Genomic DNA, 12,350 nt, shown 5'->3' with positions numbered 1-12,350 from the left:
GATACTTGGCAAGAAAGGCTTCAAATTGTTCATCCACACCATTTCTGTTTACAACGTGTTCCCAGTTACAAGTTCGAAGCATATTACAAAAATACTGTATGGAGGAGTCATCAAAGACACGTTGAAATCTGTTGTGATCTGTATTACTCTTACGACTGCATCTTATAACAGCAAATATCGGTAAATGGTCACTTATATCACATGTGAATATCCCTGAGACAACAATATTCTCTAACTTATTAATAAAAATATTATCGAGGAGTGAAGATGACTGTGTTGTTATTCTAGTGGGTTTTGAGATTACCGGAGAAAGTGAATATGACGAAAACATATCAATAAAGGAATCAGAAAACGACATAGATGAAAGTAAATTAATGTTGAAATCACCAGCCACACAGCAGTTTTTCTTTTCCCTCATAATCTTATGAAAAGGCAATTCTAGGGCATTCAGAAACTGGGAAATAGATGCAGCAGGTGGCCTATATACAACCATTACAATAATATTTTCATTATGACAGCATATTTCAATACAAACTGTTTCAATGTTTTCATCAAATAATTCCAAATCTTGTCTTCGTTTAAATTTTAATTCACTACATATGTAAAAACCCACTCCTCCACCACGTTTATCATTACGTCTATTATCTATAAATACATAATTTGGTAGTAGGCAAGATGAGTATTCTTGTGGCTTAAGCCAAGTTTCTGATACGGCAATGAGTGAAAACCTATGTCTGAAAGTTTGTAAAAAAGTGTCCATATAATTAAAATTCTTCTTTATACTTCTACAATTAAAATGACATATCGATAAATAATTAGTCGTATCTAAATCATCCACAAGATTATCAAAGTCCATTGGAAGATAATAACTACAATCATGTTCAAAATATCCACTTTGAATATGCTGGTTGAAGTTACCATAACAGTTTGGGCATTGCACATTGCTATTATCCAGATTAAAATCAATTTGCCGATGACAAATAACACATTCATGTACAGACTTAAAAGACATTAAAACAATAACAAATCTAATATGTTAGAATAAAAGAAGCTAAAAAATATAAAAAAGCACAGGGTTTAAACAAAGGGTAATACAAAAGATGATGCCTGGAGAAATAGTACATATCATATTGCAGCTGTAATACTATAAAATCCGGTGTGGTGACAGTATATAATCATATGTAAATTTACAATTAAAAGAATTCTACCTGTACAAGCTCAGCTGAGTTACATTCTGTCCAGATCGCTCTTGTTGTGGATTTGCCTTCGCATCGTCTTTCCTCCAGATGTTTTGACAGAGACCAGGATTCTTCCGTCTACTGACCACGCAGCGAGAATGTGGCTGTCTCTTTTTTGGCTGGCAAGAAAGGCATCTTGAAGGAGCTTCCTGTTGATGTCTGTGAGGTCCTCACAGATGCTCACACCGGTACCCTTAAGTTTTCTGCGATTCCTCAGCAGCTGCTGACGATGCTTGTATGATGTCAGCTTCACGATGATTGCCCTTGGTCTAGCTGTTCCATGGCGTGTTGGTTGGGCGTCTCGATCGCGATAGATACGGTGACTGCGGTCAATATCTTCAGGTTTCAGGTCGACGTCGAGTTGTTGCTTGGCAATGCGGCATACAACGGTGTCTGTGCTCTCGTCGCTGGTTTCGGGGACTCCAAAGAATCTCACACAGTTTCTACGGGAATATTGCTCCTGTTTGTTGAGCTGGGATTGGAGATTCCTGATTAGCTGTTGGTCTTTCTCTGCATCAGATTTCAGCTTGGCAGTTTCCTGCTGAACAGCTTTGACCTTTTGCTCAAGATCAAGGATCAGCCCATCTTGTTTCTCCACTCTTTCAAAGAGGTGCTGGAATTTGGTTTCCATCACCTGTGCAACTGCCTCCTTGATAGCTGTCAACACGTCTTCATCCTTCAGCGCATCTTTAATAAGGTTCTTTGTTGATCTGGTAGTTGACATGCTGTTCAGGGATGAGCTATTCAGAGAACAATAATGTCCTGCACAGCTGGATTGTTCGCTCGGGAATTTGGTGGAATGACTTGAGTATTGTATGCAGTAGTCGGTAGTATAAGGTAGTGTACCTTGGCAAGACGGAGACTATTGCAGCTTGAACTTCAGTATGTGGGACTACACAAGATTGCTGAGTGAAACTGGCGATATCAGCGAGCAGGTCTTGGCAAGAAATTAGCAGTTGCAGGATAAAACATATTCTATAAAAACACCACAGTGGGTTCTCCAGGCACCAACAGATGTAGTGTCATCAAATCATGGTACTGACAGTCTTCCAATCAAGATGAAATTAGTCCATAAAGTAGAGATCCTTCCTGTTGCTTCCTGACAGTCAGCCACCATTGATAAAATTTTAGGTCCACCAGATTGACGATTTGAACAACGGATGAGCAAAATCTCTCCCGTTTCTTTTACGGTGTGTCTATCCGGCAAAGTGTGACAGGGGCTTCTGGTCATATACATTCATTTTATTATCCTGAATATCTTTTCAAATGAAAGTGATCCTGACCTTTCCTTTCTGAGTCAAAGTTGTCACCATGACAACGGTCTCAACATTTTCCTGCCATATCATCCCCCAGAAATCAGTCAGTGATGCCTCGTTTGGTGCTACACAACAAATGAAAAAGCAATAAAAACAGCAATCACACAGTTGTCATAGCCACATTTAATTCGGGGGGGGGACATTAATTATGTAAGTGATGGAAGTGAAACTTTAATACTCAAAACTGGTGCTTGATTTAATATGCCTATGAGGACAAACCAAGTGTAAAGAAAAGATAAAAACAAATTTTCGCATTAATTAATTCTATATACAGCTTGCTTCATTGACATACTTTTATCTTTGTTGAACACACCTTATGACTGGTTCGCCCTATTCTGCATATAGGCTACTGATGTTTTCAATAAATTATGGTAGATTATGACACAAAATAAATGGGAAATTACGGAGCAGTTCACTGTTGAGATCTCAGCTGTGGTATAGGAAAAAGATTCGTGGTTGTTTGTAATGGTGATACAGTACACTGTCTAGAAAAGTTGTATCCATATCATACTTATGAACACCGGTTCCATAGGTAGGAACAATATAAATCACAAAGAAATGTAAATGTGCATATTGGTTGGTAGCACACATATTTTACTTTACGTTAATCTTTACTCTAAATTTTCAGTTACCTTTTCTGTAACAGTACATGTCGTACAAATGTCAAGTTCTCACAACTCAATAAAAAAGGAGTATTAACACATTTAAAATCACAGTTGCATACAGTATAATGATTGTGAATTTTGTAGTTTCTTACCTTGTGATGCGATAATCACCTTTTCTCCTCTGTAATTCTGTTGCAAAAAGGAATGGGAATTTATGTAATGGCCTGTTCATGATAACCTAAAAGGCCGTATGTTTGTTGTTGTTGTTTTTTTGTCTTAATAGGATGCAAATGTTTGTTTTAACATTTAAAATGTCTTTAACTTACCAGGGAAAATGTTATCAGAAAAACATCTGTTTTTACTTGTCTCATGTCATGTTACTCATTTCAAAAGCCAATTTAACAAGAAGGCAGTGAGCTACAGAAAGACAACTTGAAGCACGGGCTGTGATGGGTCTAGAACAAGTTTTTGTAGCTCTTTTCTGAAATAACATTATGATTCTCCTCTTTCACGGGGAATATCTCATAATATTTGCTTGATAACCCTATGCTACACCTCTGAAGAAAATTGTGGTCATGGAATGACTATGATGTGTTATACTCACATGGATGTAGTTAGCATTGTAATAATCTGAGTGGGGATCACCATCCACAGTCTTTAGAACAACTCGGGAATGATCGTCTGTCAAACAACCACACAATAAACAGGGTTTTAAAGTAGGGCGTAAAGTAGGACGTTTGTGGCAATGTGTAAAAACTCTCCAATGTTGAACCATACCATCATTGAAGGCTGCCACTGTTGCACAGAATCATGTAAAATCTATCTCGTCTGACAGGTGCTGGGTTTCTTTTGTTTTAGATACATAACTCTAACATTGTAACAAATACAAAAATTGTTTATGGCATTCATAACAAAACAAGAAAAAGACAATCTTAGATATTCACCTCACAACAAACACGACTTACAAATGAATGTTTTCTGTCACTTGATTTCACATAAAACTGCCAAATAAATATTTTCAGAATGTTCTGCACAATCTTGATAAAGAATAAATATCTCTGAACATAAACACAGCTGCAAAACAATAACAAGTGTATGCACAAGTTAACATAATGTATATAGATGCAATTAAGTTTAACTTTACTGGAGCAAGCGACACGTTAGACGTAGACATAGTGTATAACAAATTGGACTCTAATTACTTCCGATATAGCCCTCGACACTTTCATCCACCTAGAAAAAGCATGTTTGTGAAGCACATGAAATGAGTATATGCTCAACCACAAAATCTAAACACTTTAGCTAAAATAGGATCGGGGCAAATTAGTATCCAAATGTGAAAAAAGACACAAATAGCATAAGCCTTTCTTTAAAAAAAAATATAAGAAAAGAAGCATGCTTTCTATGATAGATCATATTTAACACATTGGTACCCTCTATGTACTCATTTGAGAGGCTCACATGCTATGATGTTCTTGAAGCGATTCTTGGCCTTGTTCTGTTCCTGTGATGCTACATTCCGTGAATGAAGTTGGCTGCTCTTCAGCATCTGAAAAAAAAACACATTTTTTTTTCACATGCAATGTATAATCTGTGTCTCTATAGCCACTTATGCTCCAGCTGTATACATTATATACAGTATAACATGTAATAAAAGCAGGGAACTCTAACACGTGAATAGGGTAGGGATGGTGTCTTAACTATATTATGTACGTACAATCTCATCGTCACTACTTATTTGCATTCACCCATTTAATCATGTTAATGAGCTTTCAGCCCTCGACCCCTTCATCAGACGTACAATGTGTAACAATGACAATATTGTAGTACTTAAATGACATGTTTCATGACAATTTAAGTGTAATTTACACACATGACTATGATTCTGCACATATGATTCTATTCGAATGACTTTATTCAATCCATTTTTATTCACGTCATTCAATTCAGTATCCATCAATATCCATCTTTTGAAATCTCTTCTGTATGTTATACCGTTCAACAGTCATTAAACATACAGTTATTATAATGTTGTCGTCAAACATTGTAGATCTGTAGAGGGACATGGGCCCGAAGGCTAACTAACGGGTAAATGCTGGTGCAATGACATCCACTGGTGTCCATTTTTGTTGTTATATAAATACGTGAATCTTCTGAGGTTTTTTTTTTACATTTTCTGAAAGAAAAACATAATTCTTGAGTTTGAGATCATAAGACAAATTAGAAATTGAGTCGTTGCAGTTTTCCTAGAATACCTTTTTTTTTAGAAAAGTTCGATAAAGTACTAAGTATGTTTTAGAGGCCACATTTCATTTCAAATAAACCCTGCAAATACTCTTCACTTTTAAGTCTGGTAGCATTTGAAAGGAGAAGGTCACTGCTATGAACGCTAGTATTAGTCATGGAAAGAATGTTCTGACAAAGTGACATCCCAGCACAATCTCAAATTCTCTTCATTGTGTTTGCTAAAGAGTTTTACATCCTGTCTTTTGTCATATCATTCAGTGCTCAGAACACAGCTTGATGAGACTAAGCACGAATAAACCAGAACTTCAAAGCCTCCTTTCTCACGAAACTCTTTTCCCAAGTTTGCACTTTCTGTTAGATAGTTTATAAATTCAATATGCATTGAGTTACGCAGTCTGCTCAATTAGAATCTTTTCTTAACCAAAATTCCATGTTTTGTATTGCAGGGTCACATAATACACGAAAGTTTGGATTAAATGTCATAATGAAAGTTATTGAATCATTATACATGTCATGTACTGCCTCCCGACAACATTAATTATTCAGCTGTATTTGTGAAGTTATCAACGTTTGAGCTAACAATCTGTTTTGTCTATAATTATAATTATTCACAGTAAGCTTGTTTCTTGAATATGGACTTGTGCACTAAACGTGTAGGATATGGAAAAAGACATAGTTTGTCTGTTGTGGAAATACATGCACACAATATCAGTACAGTGTACTCACCTGATATTCTAGGATGAGTCCATTGCCTTTCTCTGCCTTCTTGTGCTCAATGTACGCCTGGAGCTCATGGACAGGTATGGGACCAGGAGCTGCAAGATCCTGGTAGATGTTATCCCCGTTACTCTTCTCCATCTCTGGTTCATCTAGGTTGCCATGACTACCACTCCATTTCTTGCTACAACTGGGGGAGCCACACCCCTTGGAGGTAGTCATCTCTATATTCCTGCTCTTATCCTTCTGAATCACCAGGTATTTGGGGTAGCACCTTGGATTCAGAAATTCTGATTTGCGTTCTGGGTTAGAGGAGGATGCAGTCTTTTTAATGACTGGAACATCTTTTACATCGTCATAAGGGTGCTCATCTGCCATATCAGCGGCAGCATTTTCACACACATTTTGGCTTTGCTCTGTGACAGAACCTGCAATTCCTGGATAAAAGGCAAAAGCAACAGGAGCACTAAATGTACAATAGCAGGATACACATCACAATTATGAACTTACATCAAACCCACCACATAATATCACCAAAAAGTTTTGGTTGAAAGTCAAAAGGTGAAATATGAATATCATAAGCTGTATCAAATGATTTTCTTAAACTGTGTTTTCTCCATTATTAAAATGAGCTGCATTGATTTCGTATTCATACACGAATGTTATATTGTACTTTACACTTTTGTTGGAAATGAAATAAAATGAAATGATTATAACTGGTCAGTATGTTCCCAGCTAATCAACATAAGTAATGGAAAAGCAATCATGTAAGAATACCAATTTTGAGAAAAAAGGTCAAGGAACAAGTCTGAATTGATCCCTGGTCTTCAATATGTCTCCAATGTTTGTCTCTTAAATGTACATTGCTAGAACCAGAATTCTAGTCAAATTGTGTGGGTCTCACTTTGGAGACGTATAGTTTGTTAAGCAGAAGAAAACAATTAATAGATAGACCATGGAGGGATCATTCTTCAGTAGGCCCTATTTGCAGACACAGGAAAAATGAGGGCAATTTCTTCATCTGACATATATTAAGTGGCAAAAATAATAGACACTGTTCTTCAATTTAGCTGTGATGTATATAAGATCCATTTTAGTTTTCGCTGTGTTTAAAGGTTTTATGACATACAAATGCATGTTGATTTGTGTTGATTCATGATACCCTAAACATCACTTTTGCGGTGAAACGAATATCTAGAAATGATCCATACATTTGTGAATATTTTCTTCTATTTTTCTTCAGATTACTTGGATACGCAAAAAAAACAACAACAACAAACCTCCAAACCAAGATTCTGGTTGTGACCTCATCTGGCAATCATTGCTAAAGTACTGTTTAACAAAAGACATTGGAATGCACCTTCCCCTCGACTCAGCATAGATTGCATGTGACGTTAATGGGACTAACAAAAGACGTGGCGAGGGAACGTGCAAGTGATGCTCGGTCTCGGGGAGGGTGCATTCCAATGTCTTTTGTTAATTATATCAGGAAAATGAACCATTTTATGGTAAATTTTTTGTGAGCAAACATTTCTCCAACTGCAACAATAATAATCAGCGATACCCAGCAATTTCATATTCTCTCATTACCACAAAGTGCCTCAAAATACAGTTCTACGAGTCAGGCTTATTGAAATGATATTTTCCGAAGTGCCTCCTGAAATAATTAAAGATATTCACAATCAAATATCATCATACATTAACTTTAGCAAGATATTAGCTATCTATATGATCTCAGTAATGTAAAATGAGTCATTATCTATATATGACAAACAATAATTTTCTTTAAATATGGCATTCACCCATCAGTTGCCATTTGTATAACTGATGCCGCACTCATTGTGGTGAGAAATAATTACTTTCTCTCAGATTGAACTGTTTCATTTGATTTAATTTGATTTGATTTGATTTATTTAGTCTCTGTATGACATCATTTACAATTCTTTTTTATCAATATAATCAAACAAAATATTCAATTCAATTCAATTCAAAGTTAATTTCATTTTTCGACAAAACATATAAGTTACACTTCTTTTGACAACAGAGAATAAGGTAAACAGAACATTATGTATCGAAAAGAACGTAAAACAATTGAGGAGGACCTTATATAGTAATTATACATTGTACATGTAGTAAAAAACCAGAAGTGATCGAAATAAAGTACATGTATAACTTTGCTTAAAGTGCGAAAAATGGAGAGACCCACTAAAAAGACAGCGCTTGTAGAATGTGGGCCCCTCTGGAATAATAACATCAATGGAAAGATTAATTGAAGCATCATAAATACAAAAGGAGAGGGGAAAAAAGAGGAAGAAGTCTGGAAGCCCACTGAGAACTAGATTCACAGATAAATACACTTACTATTATAGACGTGAACAACATAGGACAAGACTAGACAACTAAACAACTGCTGGAGAAAAGGCTGTACGGGACAAAACGGGATGGACAAGACTAACAGACGCGAACAAACATGAAACAAGACTAGACAGCAAAACAACTACTGAAGAAAAGGCTGTACGGGACAAAACAGAATGGAAACGATGAACAAATAGAAGACAAAATAGCAAACGAAAATATATACTATATTTCATAGTATATAATCATTTCATATTATTTCATAATAATTCAAAAGAGATATATCACAGAGTTTTTTTTTTTTAGAGAATTGTTATTATCAAAACTGGATTTTACCATAAAGGGTGTTTTGCCACACAAAGTCCTGAAGACAAATAGTATCTTAAAGACTGGGGGTCTTTAATTTTTAAGTGGTTCTTATCAGAATTATCACCGTCAAGATTGGGCTGCTTGCTTTAAAATAGGGGCAAAAGTGCTTATTTCTTGTCATAGGTCTTATCCATATTGGGTGTACAGGGTGAATTTTGTGAAAGGACTTATCCATATTAGGTGTACAGGATTAATTTGTGAAAGGTCTTGTCCATATTGGATGTACATGGTAAATGTGTGAAATTTCATTTCATTTATCTCATTTCCACGTAAAAAGTATGTAACAAAAGTAACATTTCAAAATCGTCATATTCTCATCTGAGATTGCCTAGTATCTATGTATTCAAGTTTTTGGCGTTTTTGCCTTTTTCATTTATTTTACTCCTTCAAAATTCTTGAAAAGACTTAGGCCGTGTTTATGCTTCCCCCTTTCGGGCCAGAATTAGCGTTTTGAAACGTGATTAGTGCAAAACGCTGTTGCGTTCATGCTCACTTCGATAGAAACGCTTATTCAAAACGCCGACCCAAAACGCACAAAAAGGTGCGTTTACGATCGGCGTTTCTGACTAATCACGTTTGACGGGGAAGCATAAACGCAACAGCGTTTCTAAACGCGTTTAGAGTGACGTCATCTAAACGCCTTTCTGGTTCACGTGAAAAAGCGCGCGCCCGGCCAGCCAGCTACCCTTGCCTGTGCAGTTTTCCTATGTACTGTGCATACGCATGTCTTTCCCAGCTGCTCTCCCAGGCCAGGCCGCGTGTTTTTTTTTAGACGGCACAGATTGGGGCATTTCTTCAAAAGGGGTCTTGAAACAGACTAATAGCGGATGTGCGCTTGCGCACCACAGAACTCTAAACACGTGTTTTAGAGTTCATTCTGTGGTGAGCACTCACTGAACTAAAATTAAGTGTTCGCTGCAACGCATGCATGCGTGGATGGGCAGTTCGCAACGCGCAGACTTTGCATGCATACGAGCCATTCAGGGGTGATACTTGTACAAAATGATTCCGAGTGTTTACAAAATTTGTTGCGATAGCGTACTTTACACAATATTAATATTGTAATTTGTAGCGATAGAGCATGCTATGTACAATTATGCATCACACTAGCTGGTTTGAAGAAGTCATTTACGTTCTACATTCTCAGATAAAGTGTTCAATTTTCGTTTCATTAAAACTGAAAAATCATGGGCCATGTATAAGTGCCTGTTGCTAGGGTTCATTATCAAGCTTGGTACTATTAGCAATTGACCTATCTAATCAACATAGAATTTTATTCCAAGCATAGCTACATGAGTCTCTGGTATGGCATAAAGCACGATTTCAGTGATATAAATACATGTATTTAGATCACTGAAACCTTGCTTTATGCCATACCTGTCCATAGACATCTGCTGTAATTAACATTTAATCGAAGTGAAACAAGTGTGCATTATATTGTTAAATAAGAATATTGTGCCTTTAACTTTAAAATAATAGAGTGCCATTTTGATACAGCTATTATACAAAAGCATGTCATCATTTTATTTGAATGACAGCACAATGAATGCCCCATAAATCCACGTCCTTAATTTGTTTGTATGGTTTTTTTTTAATCTCATAAAATACCCATAAATAAAATAAATTATATTTCTCTCATCCCCTCCTCAGTCGAAAACTATACCCAAAAAAGAAGAAATACGACACTATTCTGCTAATAAAACTTACCCTTAACTGAGCAGGAATGGTGTCTAAACACATTGTTGACACATTAAAAGACAGGTACAATCATACCGTGTTAGCCTTTACTTTGCCGCGAATATCAACATCTGCGCTGGCGCTATTATGCGCTGCGCTGGCGTTTATGCGCTGCGCTGCTATAGTATTATACCATAGACAGTACATACGGTAAGCGCGCATACGGTATTGCATTGGTCGAAAGTTGACTCATGACTACTAGTAGTGCAATCATGACTAGTCTCACCCCGCAGGCACTATTCAGAGGAAGAAAAAACGTGTCCCATAGGTTTAACACGCGCCATGCCCCAATCTGTGCCGTCTAAAAAAAACACGCGGCCAGGCCACCGATCGCAGCGCGCGCCCCCATTTGACCTGCCTCTGCTGAGGTCAGCGAAGCAATCGCAAATGCTCTTTCCACGTCTCGAAGAAAGTGAGCATAAACAGTGCTCCCATGAACGGCGTTTTGAATCAGCGTTTTGAATCAGCGTTTCAAAACGCTGATTCTGCCTTTGCAAATTGAGCATAAACACACCTTTAGTAGTTTCTTTGGGTATGAGCAATCCAAGAGTATGAGAGTGAATGTAGGTTTAATTACGCCAAAAAACAGTCCTTTATGATTTACTTTCGTTTGCCCGGCGGTTTCATGAGATTATAATGTGGGTTATAGGGAATTAATGATATTAAAAATGAAATCTCAGTTACGGGACAAAAAACATCCCCTCTGTCGTCAGATTCCAGGTTACATTAATCTCTTGATACACACTGTCATTTTGGCACAATGAAAATAACATTCTGTGCCTTCATCGAGTTGGATTCAAGATGTTACTCACCATCTGTGCCAGCAAGCTCATTTTGACCCTGGTTCCTGTGCACGGAAACATAAATTTTACACAAATTACATCCATATGTGGTAATCTGCCAAAGTGAAATGAAAATATGTTTGTGGAGTTCTTTGTCATAATTATGTCTGATTTCATATGCGACCTTTTTCTCCTGGTAAGTTTTCATGAGGTAACATGCTTTCATTAACACATTACACATTTACATGGACCTTAAAAACCTGAGTTGTAAGATGACCCCACACCTATATTGACTGAATGATGAAAATATTGGTCATCCGCAAGATGTCAACATTTGTGTACTTGTATATTGTAAAGATATTATCAATGCTAGTAACTAACCTGTAATCACATGCTGGGTTGTCCTTTTAAGGGATCAAATTTGTGTCATTTCAAGAAAGATATCAGTTAAGAGGAATTTTTATTGCGATGTAATCGAGACTGTAGAACCATTTCTTCGTGTTTTTAGCTAGCTTTAAAAAAGATTCAAGGCAAAATACTCCATACTGTCAAACATTTTCATCTGCCTGAGTGGTCCACAATGTCAAATACATTAGCTAAAAGACGAAATTGCTTTTTCTGTAATGTGCGCAACGAGTTTGTCGGACGGATTTGAATTGTAAATCATGAGAATGTGTGACAAATGACTTAATTGAAAAGGCTTTGTTTGAAAATGATCGATAAAAGACGAATTTGAAACCAGGATTGGCATATTCCAGATTTCTCGGGACGAAATAAAAACACAAATCTCTTAAATTGAGTGGAAAAAAGTTTGAAAACCAACGGGAAAACTTATATTGCTGTGAAATACAGCACGAGTTCTAGGCATTGACTTTTTAGCTGGAACATTGCATCAAAATTACAATGTCATTAAACTGAGTATTTTAATGAGTTGGTTATACACTCTAATTGGCATGGCAAGTAATTCTTTGAATTTATTAACAA

General features: G+C 36.6%; 1 pseudogene; it reads right to left on the bottom strand.

Annotated features, from left to right (window-relative positions):
• The window catches only part of LOC139737413 (uncharacterized), a 64,193-nt pseudogene that overhangs the window by 13,634 nt on the left and 38,209 nt on the right, over positions 1 to 12,350 (bottom strand).

This window comes from Diadema antillarum, unplaced genomic scaffold, assembly GCF_040938485.1.
Source record: "Diadema antillarum isolate AM-2024a unplaced genomic scaffold, OU_Dant_1.0 scf00000029, whole genome shotgun sequence".
Classification (NCBI taxonomy): Eukaryota; Metazoa; Echinodermata; class Echinoidea; order Diadematoida; family Diadematidae; genus Diadema; species Diadema antillarum.
This window is presented reverse-complemented; position numbering and strand designations above follow the sequence as displayed.